The sequence below is a fragment of the Paramisgurnus dabryanus genome, chromosome 22 (genome assembly GCF_030506205.2).
Source record: "Paramisgurnus dabryanus chromosome 22, PD_genome_1.1, whole genome shotgun sequence".
Lineage (NCBI taxonomy): Eukaryota > Metazoa > Chordata > Actinopteri > Cypriniformes > Cobitidae > Paramisgurnus > Paramisgurnus dabryanus.
In genome coordinates this window covers 6,810,106-6,826,900 of record NC_133358.1, presented here as the reverse complement: position 1 = coordinate 6,826,900, position 16,795 = coordinate 6,810,106, and the positions used below count along the sequence as shown (strand labels likewise).

At 39.4% G+C, this 16,795-nt stretch overlaps 1 protein-coding gene across 8 annotated transcripts in view; it reads right to left on the bottom strand.

The window, feature by feature from the left end:
• The window catches only part of LOC135785316 (NXPE family member 3-like), a 111,300-nt gene that overhangs the window by 33,103 nt on the left and 61,402 nt on the right, over window positions 1-16,795 (bottom strand). The gene's annotated exons all lie outside the window — the stretch shown is intronic.

Genomic DNA, 16,795 nt, shown 5'->3' with positions numbered 1-16,795 from the left:
TCTGATATGACAATATCAAAACCACGCTCTCCCACACAAAACATTGTACTGTCAGGACCCTGCCATACACAACTAGATATAATTACCAAACCAGACTATGGCAGAGTCCTTACAATATGTGTGTAAAAAAGTACAGACCTCAAGCTTACGCAGAATGAACAAAAAGCCTCTTAAAGCAAGGCTTTGCTGTAACGTAGAGAAACAGTAGAGTTACATGATTATGATGTTTATAATACTTTATGCAGATTTTTTTTGTTCATATAAAAACTAGATTATCTAAATGCTTGGTAAAAAGTCAAGTGTTCAATCTGTTAACAACAAGGATGGCTTTACATCAGAAGCAGTGCAGAAGCTGCAGATACACGGAGATTAAACCTTTAACTCATTGCCCACCATTGAGGAGTTATTTCGTCAATTAAGAGAAAATGCTTCTCTGCCAATGATGAGTTTTTACAACAATCTATATTTCCACTATTATCCACCAGGTGTCGCTCTTAACCAACACTGAAGCATCCACTGATTCAAAATCAATAAAATCTTGGTGTATGTTTTGATCATCGCTCTAAATCTGGGCCCGGTTCCCCGATAACGCTCACTCTTAGCGCGCTAAGAAGACTCAAAAAGATATATCTTACCAAAGTTGTTTATGTTTTTAAGTGAGTTCCCCGAAGTGTCCCTTAGGAAGCTTCTTAACACGCTGCCTCTAAGTTCGACGTAACAATGTCGCTGTCCCAAGTGAAGGTGCTGAATTATTTGGGAACGATTGCTCAGTTGAAGTTATGCACGAGAAGGTTCATTACGGCGTTAAGAAAGACAACACGTTCTATACAAATGGAACATTACTCAGATTATCCCAGTAACATTTATTGTAACAGTTAAAGTTATCCATTAATTAAATTATCAAATTGTCAGTAATACGGGTATACGAACCGCGTATCCCTCGCTAATCATTCACCCTCCTTATCCCGTTGTGCCACTTGTGCCACTTTTTGACATGTGTCAGGACCCGTCTGAATCATGTGTTAAATTACATCTAGTCTTTATGTTCGGGGTCCTGGCAGTACCATGTTTTATGTGGGAAATGCGTGGTTTTAGTATTGAATTATTCTGACCACGCATTTCCCAGGTCTCGTCACTTTTCCCCCGATCCCTTACTCATGATTCTTTTCAGGTGTGTGTCATTAAGTTTTCCCTATTTAAAGTCCTTGTGTTTGGTGTCTTGTACTGGTCCGTTTTGTCCTGTCAGTGTGAGTATTTGAAGTCTGTTTAGTTTAGCCTAAGTCCAGTTTCTTGTTATTGTTTTTTGTAGTTTAGTCTAGTTAGTATAGTCCTGTGTAAATCCTGTCTTTTGTTCAGTTTATTGTTTGTTATTTGCCCCATCGTGGGTTTTGTTTTCTAGTTTTATATTTAATAAAGTGTTAAGTGTTCATATACGTCTGCGCTTGGGTTCGTCTCTAAAAATCCTCACAGACATGGGTTTAATGACTTTAAAAAATTATGTAATACACTTTTATACTAATGTTAAGGTACTTTAAAATCAGAATTGATTGGCAAGCAGCTGCAGTTACTTCTTTTTAATGCGGTATTGCTTGCCATTAGTTAAAGGTGCAAAAGAGGATGTTTGTTTTATACATTTTTGCAATATTACTTGAAACTGTCTTTACTAAATGATAAAAGACTATTTATTACTGCATTGAAAGTAATATTATTAATATACGTCATCTGTGCACAAGATAGGGCCTTAAAAACATCAGCCAATTCCTCATGCGGTCATCGCATAAGCGATTGGCCCTCTGGCTTGTCAATCACTGCCATTACAATCCTTGTGAGAGACGTGCGCGCTCCAGTAACTAAACACAGGCGACGCATGCGCATAGCGCATGAAACTCCGTCTTAAGTTTCGTTTTGTTTTCATTTTCGATCCTGCTTTCCTCCTCGAATTTGCACCACGGTAAAGAAGAAACTCGAAGGAGGACGCAAAAGAAAGACTTTTTTTAAGCCGCTGGGAATAGGAGAAAATTGTCAGAAGAACGTAATGTCGTTATTGGAGAAACATTTCAACGCTGGAGAGCAATGAAGGAACAGAGAGGTGTCAAGACAGACGTGCAGTTCTTCCCGACAGGTAACAGTGATTATTCTTTCTTTGGGGAATAATTATCGTTGTACTGTTATTCAAGTATATTGACGTTGTTCTTGTAATGTAGTTGTAAGGCAGTGACCAGTCTGCTACATGCTAGTTGAAATGGGAGTAGCGTAGACTGATCTAACGTTTTAACGTCTTATTTGTTTATTATCATCATCATTTCACATAATGAATCCACTGACGCGAGTCACGCGACACAGCATATGCCGGTGTTAAACAAACACTCGTGTTCAATTATAGTTTTGGAAGGCGTTCCCTAGAAATGTGAAGGAGGGAGGCTGTTCTTACGCATGCGCTCATTTAAAAAAAACTCAGTAACCGTTTTTGGATTCTCAGTCGGCGAAAAACATCCTCTTTTGCGCCTTTAATGTTTTCAATAAAAAGCAACCTACAGATACAGAATATGGTCTGAGAAGCAGCTCCATAATGAGTTGTCTTGGGAGGTCAAATCAAATGTCAAAAGGGTTTAAGTGTTGCCGAATAAAAAAAATGGCATGTACTAAACGGCTTGCGGCCGGTGTTGTGTCGAAGTCTGTTCCCCCATGTTTCCCATTAGTGAAGTGTTTTTATAGCGTTTTTATCACATTATACATTTATTCTTTATATACATTGAAAGTTTTAATGGCTACTGAGATGTATGTGTGTGCATTTATGTAATGTATCTTTATTGTTCTTTATTGTTAATGGTAAGTCAATTATTTTTACAGTATGAATCCTATTATATGCAGTGGCGTGTTTACCCACCACGCAAACCACGCAATTGCGTGGGGCATTGCGGGCTTGGGGGGCCCCCTACTGGCCACAAGGTGTGGGAAAGGATGTTACGTTTATTCAGACGCAAATCTAAGGTAGCCTACAGATAAAGCACGCGCAAGCGAGAGATGTGCGAGTATGCACGCAGACTAATATTTGCGTGCATCCTCGCGAGGGCACATAAGCTACTTCATGAGCGAAACTCAAGCGCACCTCTGCTCAGCGTGCACAAATGCAGCCACACAAGTGCTGGAATGAGCGCTCACTCGACTCTCTCTGTGCTCTCGTAACTGCACAACATTCACTCGATGGTCAAGTTTACTTTAAAGACTTTGGGCTTCACACTTGTGATTGGTTGTTTGGTTTGATCAGTGACACGCATCTTTTGTTCCACACTCGTACAGGTATAAACATGATAAAGACACCACGCAGGGGTATAAATCATGTCCAAAAAACCTAAATCATATTCTGTATCTCATCATTGTCATTAAAATCTCATCTTCAGTGTATTTCTAGTCTATAAGCTTGTTGTATCTCACAGTAAGTTTCTTTTTGCAATATGAACATGAGAGTTATGTGATTCCCATCCATAAATTCAAGGAATAACCAACTTACAATGTTGTTGGCTGGTGTTTGTTAGTTCACTTTGTTAGATCAGTATGAATCTTAATCTAATGCTTCTTCTTTTTCCTCATTTAGTTTTTTTGTAAGATGTCAGACACTGAAGTTGCAGTATTAATTACATTGTTTTAAATATATCCTATAAAATATTTGCAAGCAAAAGATATATCTGAGAGGGCGTGAATTTTTTTTTAAGCCAAGAATTTTTGTCATACCAAACTGTAACAATTTAGTGTTATTTTAAGCAGTGAAAACAAAATAAATGTATATATATATATATATATACACACGCACACACGCACACACGCACACACGCACACACACACACACACACACATACATATATATACTTACATACATACATACATACATACATACATACATACATACATACATACATATATATATATAATATATACATACATATATATATATAATATATACATACATATATATATATAATATATACATACATATATATAATATATACATACATATACATACATACATATATATATAATATATACATACATATACATACATATATATATATATACATACATACATATATATACATATATATATACATATATATATATATATATCAGAGGTGTAAAGTACTTGAGTAAATGTACTTCGTTACTGTACTTAAGTATTTTTTGGGCTACTTTGTACTTGTACTGAGTATCAAAAATATAGGCAACTTTTACTCTCTACTCAATTAAATTTTTGATTGGGTATTTGTACTCTTTACTACACTACATTTGAAATGACACTTAAAGGGATACTTCACCCATTAGCATTAAGCTTTGTATCGTTAGAACCCCAGTCATGTTTTTGAATGGTCGTGCATCATTTTCTCAGTCGCCAGTGAGACAGGAGAAATACAGATTTCAGTGTTGCACTTCCTTCTTTCAATGATGTAAAAAGCATCATTTTGCATCATTGAAAGAAGAAAGTGCTATATCTTTGTTGAGGGAGTGAGACTACAAACACCCCTTTTCTCGGTCAAATAGGCACCAAATTCTAAATGTATGTTACATTTCGACCACAAATATAACACACTTTCAATAAAGATTAATGTTTCTATGGGTGAAATGCTCCTTTAACGTTACTCGCAACATTGTTTATTCGTCAAATAAAAACGAGACGAAAGTGTCAGAGGGTGATGATGGATAGAATCTGTGGTCGCGAGGTTAGACGCACACACACAACTGAGGGACTTCATTTGGCGCTGCGCAGAGCAATCGTATGAAATCAAAGTACTGCGAGAGCGAATCAAATGCATATGGAGAAGTCTGGTCTCGCGGTACTTTGATGTCAAACGCTGAATGGCTTGCGTTGAGCCACCATAGCGGGACATCTGCGTGCTGCGTATGTCATAAACTGAAGGGAAAAGTTTGCGTCTGGTCTGAGAGAAGAGATAAAGAGCAAACATATGGATGCATATCACATTTGCTTCAGTCAAGGGACCCTTTGTTAAACATGTGATGCTACAATCAAAACAAAAGTGATGCGCGATTGTGGGGGTCATCCCGCAACTCAAAGGCAAGCACAAATGTTTACTCTGATGCTACTTTATCAGCTAACCTGAGCTGTTAAGTTACATAACTTGATATAACTTACTATTTAAGCCAAAATAAACCAGCGAGGTCTTGTACTGATTGCCCGAGTAACTTAAGTACATTATAAGATTGATAATAAGTGTACAATTTCACTGTCCTCACATTTAATCAAGTATGCTGTAATGTATTTACTGTAAAGAGGGATGCATGACGGAAGAAATGTAGTGCACTTGTGAGATAGTGGTGTTACGTACTACATGTGTTTACAATTAATCTTTCAAATGAACAACTTCACGTTTTTAATATGCATTATCATATTTCTGTTAGTGTAATTTTTGTTTACTGGAATTTTTTAAATATTCAAATTATATATTTTTTAGGATAGGCCTATATAAGAATATTTGGTAACACTTTACAATAAGGTTCATTAGTTAACAGTAGTTAATGTATTAACCAACTTGAACAAACCATGAGCAATACATTTGTTACATTATTTATTCATCTTTGTTAATGTTAGTTAATACAAAATTAAGCTTTAATTGTTTGTTCATGTTAGTTCAGAGTGCATTAACTAATGTTAACAAGATTTTAATAAAGTATTAGTAATTGTTGAAATTAATATTAAGATGAATAAATGCTGTATAAGTGCAGTTTATTATTAGTTCATGTTAACTAATGTAGCTAACTAATGTTAACTAATGAACCTTATTGTAAAGTGTTACCATATATTTATATCACAAAGTTAGGCTATATTTTTCAGCATGGCACATTCAAGTACACAATGACACTAGACAAAAATTAAATGGGTTTAAATTAAATTTAATGTAGATTTCTAGACTAAAATCTCATGGCATTTAGTTGAATACAATTAGACTAAAACTAAATCAATTCAGATGACAAAAATATGACTAAAACTAAATAAAATTTTAGTCAAAAGACTATGACTATGTTTAATCTGTGTTTGTTCTGCCAGGTCAACATTTTGAGGTGTTTGATTTCTTTTCTATATTAGGAAATAAAACCTCATAAATAAACTTTCTTAGTTTTCACTGCCCAGACCTACAATGTCTCTTTGTGTTGAGGACTACTGCATCTTTGAGCCAACATTCAGTACGAGTAAAAATACTTGAGTACTTTTAAATTGGGTTACTTTAATACTTTTACTCAAGTCGTATTTAAATTGGTGACTTGTAACTTGTAGTGGAATGAAAAACCTTGGGCAATGCTGGGTGTAATGGCAAAAAACAATGTTTGGGTTTTTCCTGTAACCCCCTGTTTTCTTCCTATTGTTTTTAAACCACTTGGAGAATGCGGGTACAGGGTCAGACTCACAGCCCGAATCCAAGAAAATCCAAGAGTGTTGTCATTCAATGATTTATCCGTATTTATTGCAAATAAAATAAAATACAAAACATAGATGCAAATTGTTTTAAATGTCCTTAAATATGGTTTTATGGCGCTTGGAGTTCAGCTTTTTAATACAGCGCTCCGGTAGCGCAGATCCAGGCCAAGGTCAAAGACTGTATCTGCTGACACGCCTTCTCCCCATTATGCGCTACCCACTCCAACTTATAGGGGAACGCCCTCTCCACCTGTTAAAGGTGCACTTCTCAAATGCAACAAAAAAGACAACTATAAGTAAATTGTAAAACCATAAATAAATTAAACTGTGGCTCCTACACACCAGCCCCTAATTGTTCTCTATAGAATCAATTATTTAAAATAAATACAAAAAAGGAGCCAGTTTTCAAAAATCTCTTTTTGCTTTTAGAAAATATATGTATACATTACTTCCCTTATTGGTAATCTTTAGGAGTCACCGGACATTCTTCAGTCTCCAGAATTCGGCATAGCTTGGTAATGGGCCTATCAAGGACTGAAGTCCGTGTCTGGAGCTTTACGGACCGAACCAGCCCCTTTGGATCAGGCTTGGTCTCTAGCACTCTTCCTAATGGCCAGGATCCTCTAGGAGCAGTGGGGTCAACTACCAGGACAAGATCTCCAACATTCAGGTTCTTCTTCACTGCAGTCCATTTTTGCCTTTCTTGGAGCAGAAGAAGGTATTCTGTGGTCCACCTATGCCAGAAGATATCCGCCATGTACTGGACCTGTTTCCAGCGGCGTCTGGCATAAAGGTCTGATTTCAGGAAGGTTCCAGGAGGCAGAATGGGCTGGGTTTTCAGCAGGAGGATGTGGTTTGGGGTCAGCGGCTCTAGGTCGTATGGGTCTGAGGACACTGTGGAGAGAGGACGGTTGTTTAAGATAGCCTCTACCTCACAGAATAGAGTTTGAAGACCTTCATCATCGATGGTTTGTTGATGGAGTGTGGAGTTCAGCACATGACGAACAGATCTTATAAGTCTTTCCCAGACTCCACCGTGATGTGATGCGGTTGGTGGGTTGAAACTCCACTCAATTCCATCAGGAAGCAGGGCATCCTGAATCTTCCTTTCGTTCAGTGTCATCAGAGCCTTCTTGAGCTCCACTTGAGCACCCACCAGGTTCGTTCCATTGTCAGATCTGATGTGCTTAACCTGCCCCCTTCTGCAAACAAATCTTCTCAAAGCGTGAATGCATGAGTCAGTGTTTAATGAGAAAGCTACTTCCAAATGAACAGCTCTGCTGGACATACATGTAAACAGAACTCCATACCTCTTGATGGTGCTTCTTCCTCGCTTTACTTCAATCGGGCCAAAGTAGTCCAATCCGACATTGGTAAAGGGAGGGAGGTCAGGTAAGATTCTTTCCAGTGGCAAATCTGCCATTTTCTGCTCACCTGCTTTGCCCCTCACACGTCGACACGTGACACATCTTGAGATCACCCTTCTGGCTAAGGAGTTAGCCTTACTAATCCAATATTTTTTATGGAGCTCTGAGAGCATGTGGTTTCTACCACTGTGACCACAGCATTCATGAATGTGTCTTAAAATAAGAATTGAAATGTGCGATTCCTTGGGCAAGATGCAGGGCTGTTTAGTTTCATCAGGCATGGCAGCTTTATGTAGCCGGCCACCTACTCTTAAAATGCCTTCATCTAGCACAGGATTGAGCCTACAGATCCTGCTGCTCCTTTTCACTTGAGGTGGGTTCATTTGCAGTGTTGTAATTTCAGCTGCGAATGCTTGTCTCTGAACATAAGAGACAACTGATCTTTCTGCCTGTGAGAGATCCTTCACTGTGAGGAGCTGTCCACCGGGTTTGGTGGCTAGTTTTGGGCTCACCTTTAGGCTGTGGGAACGGGTAGTGACTTGATACGAGGGAAAGTTATTTTGTTTTTTGACTCTCGGCATCAAGGTATTTTTCAGCTTGAGGTACCATGCCACTGCTTTAAGTAGCTTCATCCAATCTGAAAAGTATGAAATAAGCTGGTCTGTGGGCTTTTCAGTGTTCGCCGCTGTTGTAAACACAGTAGTGCTTTTCCTAACCTCTGGATCATCCTGTTTCACTGAGCCCAATGCCTCCACCACTGGCCAGCTTTCCTCAGGCGTCCATAGGAACTCTGGGGCATGCATCCACCTCTTCTGTTCCATGAATTTGCCTGCACTCAATCCTCTTGAGGAATCATCAGCTGGATTGTCCTTGCTTCTAACGTATCTCCATTGAGACAGCTCAGAGTTGTCCCGAATCAGCGAGACCCTGTTTGCTACATACGTCTTGAATCTTACAGTGTCACTTCTAATGTACTTAAGTACGGTTTGGCTGTCAGTCCAGAAAACAGAGGGCTTTAAGACTAGATGTAGTTCTCTCCTTAGCATTTTGTCCACCTTTACCAACAATGCTGCAGCGGCCAGCTCCAGCCGAGGTACTGTGATGTTCTTTAAAGGAAGGACTCTGGACTTTCCCAGGAGAAAAGTGACATGTACAATGTCCTGCTCATTAGCTTGTCTTATGTAGCTTACTGAGCCATAGCCACTCTCACTGGCATCAGCAAAGTGGTGTAGTTCTGCACATTTTGTTGTTCCATAGCCCTTTGGTTTCAGACAACGTGCAACACTGAAGCTTTTTATTTTTTCTAAACTGTTTATCCATTCCTTCCACCTGTCTACTATAACTCGGGGCAAAGGTTCATCCCATCCAAAGCCTCTCTGGCAGAGTTCCTGTAACAACTGCTTGGCTGGGAGAATGAGAGGAGCAAGAAAGCCGAGGGGATCAAAAATTGAACTTACAACAGAAAGTATGCCTCTGCGGGTATGTGGCTTTTGGCTTAAATTGATGTTAAACTGGAAATGGTCAGAGTCCACGCACCACTGCAGTCCCAGGGCTCTTTCAATGGGTAGGCTGTCTTTGTCAAGATCCAGTGTTTTGATTTCCTTTGCCCATTTTTCTTTTGGAATGGATGCTAGAACTGCTCGGCTGTTGCTGACCCATTGAGTCAGCTGGAATCCACCTTTGTAGCATAGTGCAGTGAGGTCTTTTACTAGCTGGATGGCATCAGACTCTTTGGCCATGGATTTAACACAATCATCCACATAAAAGTTGTGCCGGATTGTTTCAGCTACATGAGGGGGAAAACAGTTTTCATTGTCATCAGCAGTTTTTCGTAATGCAAAACTTGCACAACTTGGGGAGGACACAGCACCGAATATGTGCACAAGCATACGGTATTCCTTTGGGGTTTGACTAGTGTCAGCCTGTGGCCACCACAGGAAGCGCAAGTAGTCCACACCTGATTTTTCTACTCTAACCTGATGGAACATTGACTTAACGTCAGCCATAATTCCAATGGGTTCTTTGCGGAATCTCCAAATAACTCCGACAAGAGAATTGGTGAGATCAGGACCATGCAGTAGCTCTGTGTTGAGGGATACACCTCGGTAAGTAGCTGCACAATCAAACACCACTCGCAGTTTCTTCTTTTTGGGGTGGTACACCCCATGGTGTGGTATGTACCGTACCTTTCCAGGTGCCTGTGTGAGTTCCTCCTCTGGGACCTCCTCTGCATAATTATTCTCAAAGATGTCATTGATAAATGCAACATATTCCTGCCTGTATTGTTCATCTTTTTTCATTTTCCTTTTCAGAGTTTGAAGACGCTGCTCTGCAACTTGGCGATTGTTAGGCATACTGATATCAGCCCTCCTAAAGGGCAACTTCAGATGGTAATGTCCATCTTGTAAGACCGCCTCATTGGCAATCTCTAAAAACCTTCTGTCCTCAATTGACATTTCGGTCCTTTCCTCAGATGCTACCTCACTAAAATCCTGGTTATACTGTGATATCAGAAGCTGTTCTAGACCTACAACTGATATCCTGTTCACAGTCACATTCTCTGCACTGCCATCAGCACTTCTCAGAGGTCCATTTACAACCCACCCTAACGAGGTTCTAACTGCATAGGGGCCCCCACCTTGACTATTAATAACCTCCCATGGTTCTATGCATTTTGGAGCATGTGTGCCAATCAATAGCTCCACCTTTGAACTAATGCTGGGAAGTTTGACTCGACTTAGATATTTCCATTGTGCTAAGTCTTTCTGCTTGGGAATGCTGTTTGTGGTAACTGGCATTTCCTTTTGAGTGAAGAGATCAGGAAGAGGTAGGAAATTATTGCTGTCCAGTGCTGAAACTTCCATTCCAGAGACAACATGAGTTGGAACAGATTTTTCTTGATTCATTGTGCGTAGAAGAATGTGTGTTTTTCTACCCTTCAGATTGAGCCGAAACATAAGATCCTCAGAGCAAAAGGTGGCAGAGGATCCAGGGTCCAGGAGGGCGTATACCTGTAGGACTTGGCTGCCCTTTGCTGCCTTGACCTGAACTGGGACAATAGACAGCACACTCTCTTGGTCTCCAGCCCCTATATGACCACATAATTCTGCTGATGTACGACCTATAACATCAGAGGGTACAGTTGCTTTTTTGATGATACCATCTTTGGCCTCAATATGTAGGACACTAGGGTGAGCTTGCTTGCATATTTTACAGCTGAGACGCCTTTTGCAGTCTCTGCTAATGTGGCCTGTGGAGAGACACCCAAAGCATATGCCTTTGGTCTTTAAAAAACTGAGCTTGTCTCTATGCGTTATCTTTAAAAAGTCTTTACACAAATCCAATGTGTGTCTTGAGCTACAGAAGGGGCAAAAAAGATCAAACTTTGTCTCCTTTTGGGCAATAGCTATACTAGTGGCAAAACTACTGCCAGATGACTTTGAGAGCTGTGATTTGACTGGGGATCTAGCATTTCCTCTACTAACTGACTGATCTTGAAGATTACCAAAGACTGGATCAGCTGCTATGCGGGCTTGGTTTTCAACAAAGCAGACTAAATCTAAAATCCTTACCCTTCGACTACGCTGTTCTTGCAGTTCATAAGCTTTGTTACGCCATCTCTCCCGGAGCTTATATGGTAACTTGAGCACAATGCTTCTCATATTGGATATTGTATCCAGCTCCTCCATATATTCCATTTCCTCCATAGCATTGCAGCAGCTCCTAAGAAACATGGCATAATCCTGTAGTGATTTAGAATCCTCAGATTTTATTTGTGTCCAGGATAGGGCCTTTTCCAAGTAAGCACAAGAGATCTTGTATTCATTTCCAAAGTTTTCCTTTAACAACTTCTTTGCTCTCTGGTAGCCTCTATCTGGTGATAAGTACTCACAGCTCTTGACTAGCCTTTGTGCTGGGCCTTTAGTATATTGAATAAGAAACTGCAATCTATCTTTATTGTTGTCAGTTTTGCTTTCAATCATATTTTCAAAGGAGTTAATGAATGACTTAAACTCAAGAACATGTCCATCAAAGAATGGAACGGTACCTTGAGGTAGTGTAGACAGGAGTTGCTGTTTCATAAGAATTCTTGTTAATTCACTCTGATTTTCCAGAATTTTGATCATATGGCTTTCCTGTGCTAAACTGGGTGTAGGAATTTGCCATTGAGGTACAGCCAACTGAGTGGCTGGGACTGAACTTACAAGTGACTGGGGAATGACTGGGGGAATACTGTGTGCTGAGGTCTGCTGTAGTTGTGGATGGATATCACTTCTGGCACTTTGCTGGACAACAGGTCTGCTGTGATGTCTGTCTGGGCCTAAATTAGGAAGGGGGAATTGAACCTGAACACCTGACCTGGTCCTAACTACTGGGGAGGTCCTGTCATGAAAATAAAGTGAGCTATCGAGCTTTTCATCTAATGGTACATGTGTAACTGTTGGTATTTCTGTCTCCACTTCATCTGCTTCTGCGCCTAACACAGGCATCTGAACTGTGACATCAGACTGGGATTTATACATTTTCGTTTCAGCTTCTTTCAGATAATTAATTTTTGCAGTAGTGGCTTCAATTTCAGAATGCAACTCCAAAGACTCTCTCTTTCTTCGTAGAATATGCTCTTGTTCCTCAATCGCATGCTTTTCTTGCAGCTTTGCTGCTTTAGCCATTAAAGCTACTCTCTCTGCCTCTGCACTAATGCGCAATGATACAGACGATGTATGTGATCTAAATGATTGCGAATCAGTATCCTGAAGATGTTCATTTGCATTGTCAAGTAACTCGAGAGGAAGAGATTCTTCTACATGGGTGTCAGAAGGAGAGACTTCAGCCATGGCTTGTGAACCTGAATTTTCTATATCAGAAATCCATTTCTCAACGTTAGCAATAAAAGCCATTATCTGTATACATCTAGGCTGATACCATGTTTCATGATCTTCCTTTTTTGCTTCCTCATCCAACATTTCACTATAGGAGGCATGCACGGCTTTGAACTCTTCAAAAAATTCATTAAACTTAATCATGTTTTGTCCAACTTCATCAATAAATTCTGGACTAGTCATTAAATTATGCACAATGTTCATTCTCCGTGTTACACGTGACATTTTTCCTCCTCTAGATGAGCGCAATTGCGCAATAGTTTCATTCATGTCTTTAAGAGAAGTGGTTTCCTCTTCGCCAGAATCGGCCATTATTTTCAAAAAATAAACTTCCAAAAATCACAAAAAATATTTATCTTGCTTCAATCAATGCAAAAGTTTTCAAAAATGTAGAAACAGTTCCTATTCTTTCCAAGTGTGAACGTATCTTTGCGTTTTATTCATTCGAGGCAAGCCGCAATTTCACCGCTGTCAATTGTTTGGCCACGCTTTAAAGCTCTACTGTGTACTTTATTGAGTTAATTCTTAACAAAAACCCATGTTTTCTTTCAAAAGTATGTGCTCATTCATGTGTAATTACTTCCCACCCACTAATGAAAGTATTCTCGTAAGTGTAGAATCTGCTATTTAAAATGCATACCGTCGAAGCGCTCTCTGGCTGAATCCATGTTGTTCCTCCATCTTTGAAATACATTCGCCGACGAGGGACATTCCTGAAATTCAAGCTCTGCCTTTCGCGCTTTCAGACTACACTCACGCTGGCTGATAGCTGAAGCCTTCGGAGGTTGCATGTGTAGGCGGTATACGTCATCAAGACAGTCTTTTTTCTGAATATTAACAATTATAAAGCTGACAATTATTCTTAGTTAATTGTAAATTGATGTAATATGCGTAATATGCGTATGACTTGCGAATGTAAGGCTCAGTTAATTTAAATAAACCAGGCTTGATGACGTATGCAGCCTGTGACCTGCGTAACGTTAGCTGAATCCTTCGGATTTTACAACAACCGCACACCGTGATGAACCTGCGATCTAATGCTTTGATTTGAAAGCCTGTTGAAGACATATTCTCGAGGACATTAAAACAAATCGCCAAGGATGCGAAACGGGGATTTTAAACGACAACGTGACAGGAAAAACATCAAGACCAAAGTCACTATTGGAGTTAGTTTTCCAAGATGGGACTCAAGGGACACTGAAGTTGCACTTTCTATATTCTCCACAGGTAATTCAGCATATTCGTTTACATCTATACAGTCCATGTTGTAAACTTGAAGTTTTATAGTTCCTTGGCTAACTTTAGCATGATTATGCATAACACTTGTTAGTGTAAACATGCATGTGGTTTAATGTGTTCAAACAGACACACGCCGTCTCTCCGCCCATTTATGTAATCTGAGGTACTGAGATAAATGTTTTTCATCTGTTCTGACCTCTAGCACAAACACACGGTGACAGCGCTATTTTTAGCCTTTCATTGATAAAAGCGTCTGATCTGCGCGTCTTTCGTTTCATTTTACAAGCGTGTGAAAGTTGCGCGATCTCTTTTCACCAATATGAGAGAAAGCTCTTACATATACACGGACATGTAACATGTTTACTTAAAACATAAGCATTGTACTCTGACATAATGTCTGACATAATACTCTGATAAAAGCGTCTGATCTGCGCGTCTTTCGTTTCATTTTACAAGCTTGTGAAAGTTGCGCGATCTTTTTTCACCAATATGAGAGAAAGCTCTTAACGTACATATACACGGACATGTAACGTTTACTTAAAACATAAGCATTGTACTCTGACATAATGTCTGACATAATACTCTGATAAAAGCGTCTGATCTGCGCGTCTTTCGTTTCATTTTACAAGCTTGTGAAAGTTGCGCGATCTTTTTTCACCAATATGAGAGAAAGCTCTTACATATACACGGACATGTAACGTTTACTTAAAACATAAGCATTGTACTTTGACATAATATTAGTTCGCGTCCATTTAAACCCGTCATGGTTGCTATTTGTATGTGATTTTAAGCGGACATATCATGACAATCAGACTTTTTTCATGTTAAACATAAATCTGTGTGCTTTGATGGATCACAGGCAAAGGACATTGCAAATTGTTCATTTTTTCTCATTGGTTTTGCTTTGTAGCTACTGGAAGCCATGTTAACCATGGCATGACACGGCCGGGCCACCGTACGAGTTAAAACGCGTTCCGAATGGGGGGGGCTAGAAAGTAATATTTAGTTGCTTGTCATATAGACTTTCACCGCTAGATGGGAGTAGATCTTACACAGTGGGGCTTTAATAAACTTCAAAAAATGATCACAGTTCATCAACTCAAAAATCTGCGGTGAAATTCGTTTCTAAATCCTTCAAATAATATTTCCAAACGAATAATTCTTCAAAAATGTTCGCTTTGAAAGCACATACCTCCACCGAAGTGTTTTCTTTGTTTGATCTGCCACGCGTTAAGCCGACGCTTCCTTTGTCTTCAGATCGCGCAGTTCCAACATAAATCCTCCAATACCGATCCAAAAAAGTCCTTTAAGAATTTACAGCAAGTCTTTGACGTTTTGTAATGGCAAAAAACAATGTTTGGGTTTTTCCTGTAACCCCCTGTTTTCTTCCTATTGTTTTTAAACCACTTGGAGAATGCGGGTACAGGGTCAGACTCACAGCCCGAATCCAAGAAAATCCAAGAGTGTTGTCATTCAATGATTTATCCGTATTTATTGCAAATAAAATAAAATACAAAACATAGATGCAAATTGTTTTAAATGTCCTTAAATATGGTTTTATGGCGCTTGGAGTTCAGCTTTTTAATACAGCGCTCCGGTAGCGCAGATCCAGGCCAAGGTCAAAGACTGTATCTGCTGACACGCCTTCTCCCCATTATGCGCTACCCACTCCAACTTATAGGGGAACGCCCTCTCCACCTGTTAAAGGTGCACTTCTCAAATGCAACAAAAAAGACAACTATAAGTAAATTGTAAAACCATAAATAAATTAAACTGTGGCTCCTACACTGGGGCATTTGGGGCCTGGTTCTTAGACTTTGCTAAGGCCCACCAAAATGGTAAACACGCCACTGAGTCCTGTATCCATTGCAAACATATTTTATTATAAGTCTTAAAATGTCCATAACATAAAATCATTATCAACATACCATAGTTTGACTTGTAGTGCGCTGCGCTGATTTCTAAAGACTGCTGCACAGTGGCGGCGATAGCGTTTTGCGCTCAAACAACGCTAAGAGAGAGCTTAAGAATGGTCCAGACCAACCTTACGAAAGTGTGACTTACAGAAGATATACTTAGCGTACAAACGTTTTGGGAAATGTGCCATGGAGTTAAAAGAGAGGTTAAGGAATAGGTTAAGAACTACTTAGCGATAAGAACGTTTTGGGGAACCGGGCCCTGATCTTTAACAAAAGTTCTTTACAGAAATGCAATTATCTCAGCTTTTGCTCAAAATGTGGTCTTTTTAAAGAAAACTACCCATATTTTAGAGATGATAAAAAGAAAACAAATGAAGATAGGATTACATTTTTTTTTAAAGAAGATGGCCTGTTCTTTCTGTTATTTTTATTCTGGAAGGCATTAAACTTGACTTAAGCTGGCTTTATACTCTTGTGTAGGTATTATGCAATAGCTTACAATAGGCTCTGTGTAGCCTGACATGCATTTCTGCAAAAATGTGACAGCGCACCCTTTTATGCATACCGCAAGCGCAGGCCCAGATTCACAATTGCACATATTAATTACGTTTGGGGCAAATGAGGACATAGGCCTACATAGTTAGACTGCTTGTCTGTCCATTAAATTCTTTAAAAATTTTGAAAAACAAAATAAAAATTACAAGTAAAAATTACCGACTGACTATCACATGACGTTGTTATAATGTTGCTGTTACTAACTGGCAATGTCTGAATGTTACGTTGTGGTGACAAATTCAGGAATTTCATTATACATGACGAAAGTTTGGTCTTCAGATTAAGCTGGGTTGTCAGCTACTGCAGTCATGTTTACAACTGTTATTAGGAAAACTATAATTAGGAAGGCCTCCTAATGACATAATAGATAGAGACCTGTGACACACAACAACAAAGTTGCTGGCAGTGTGT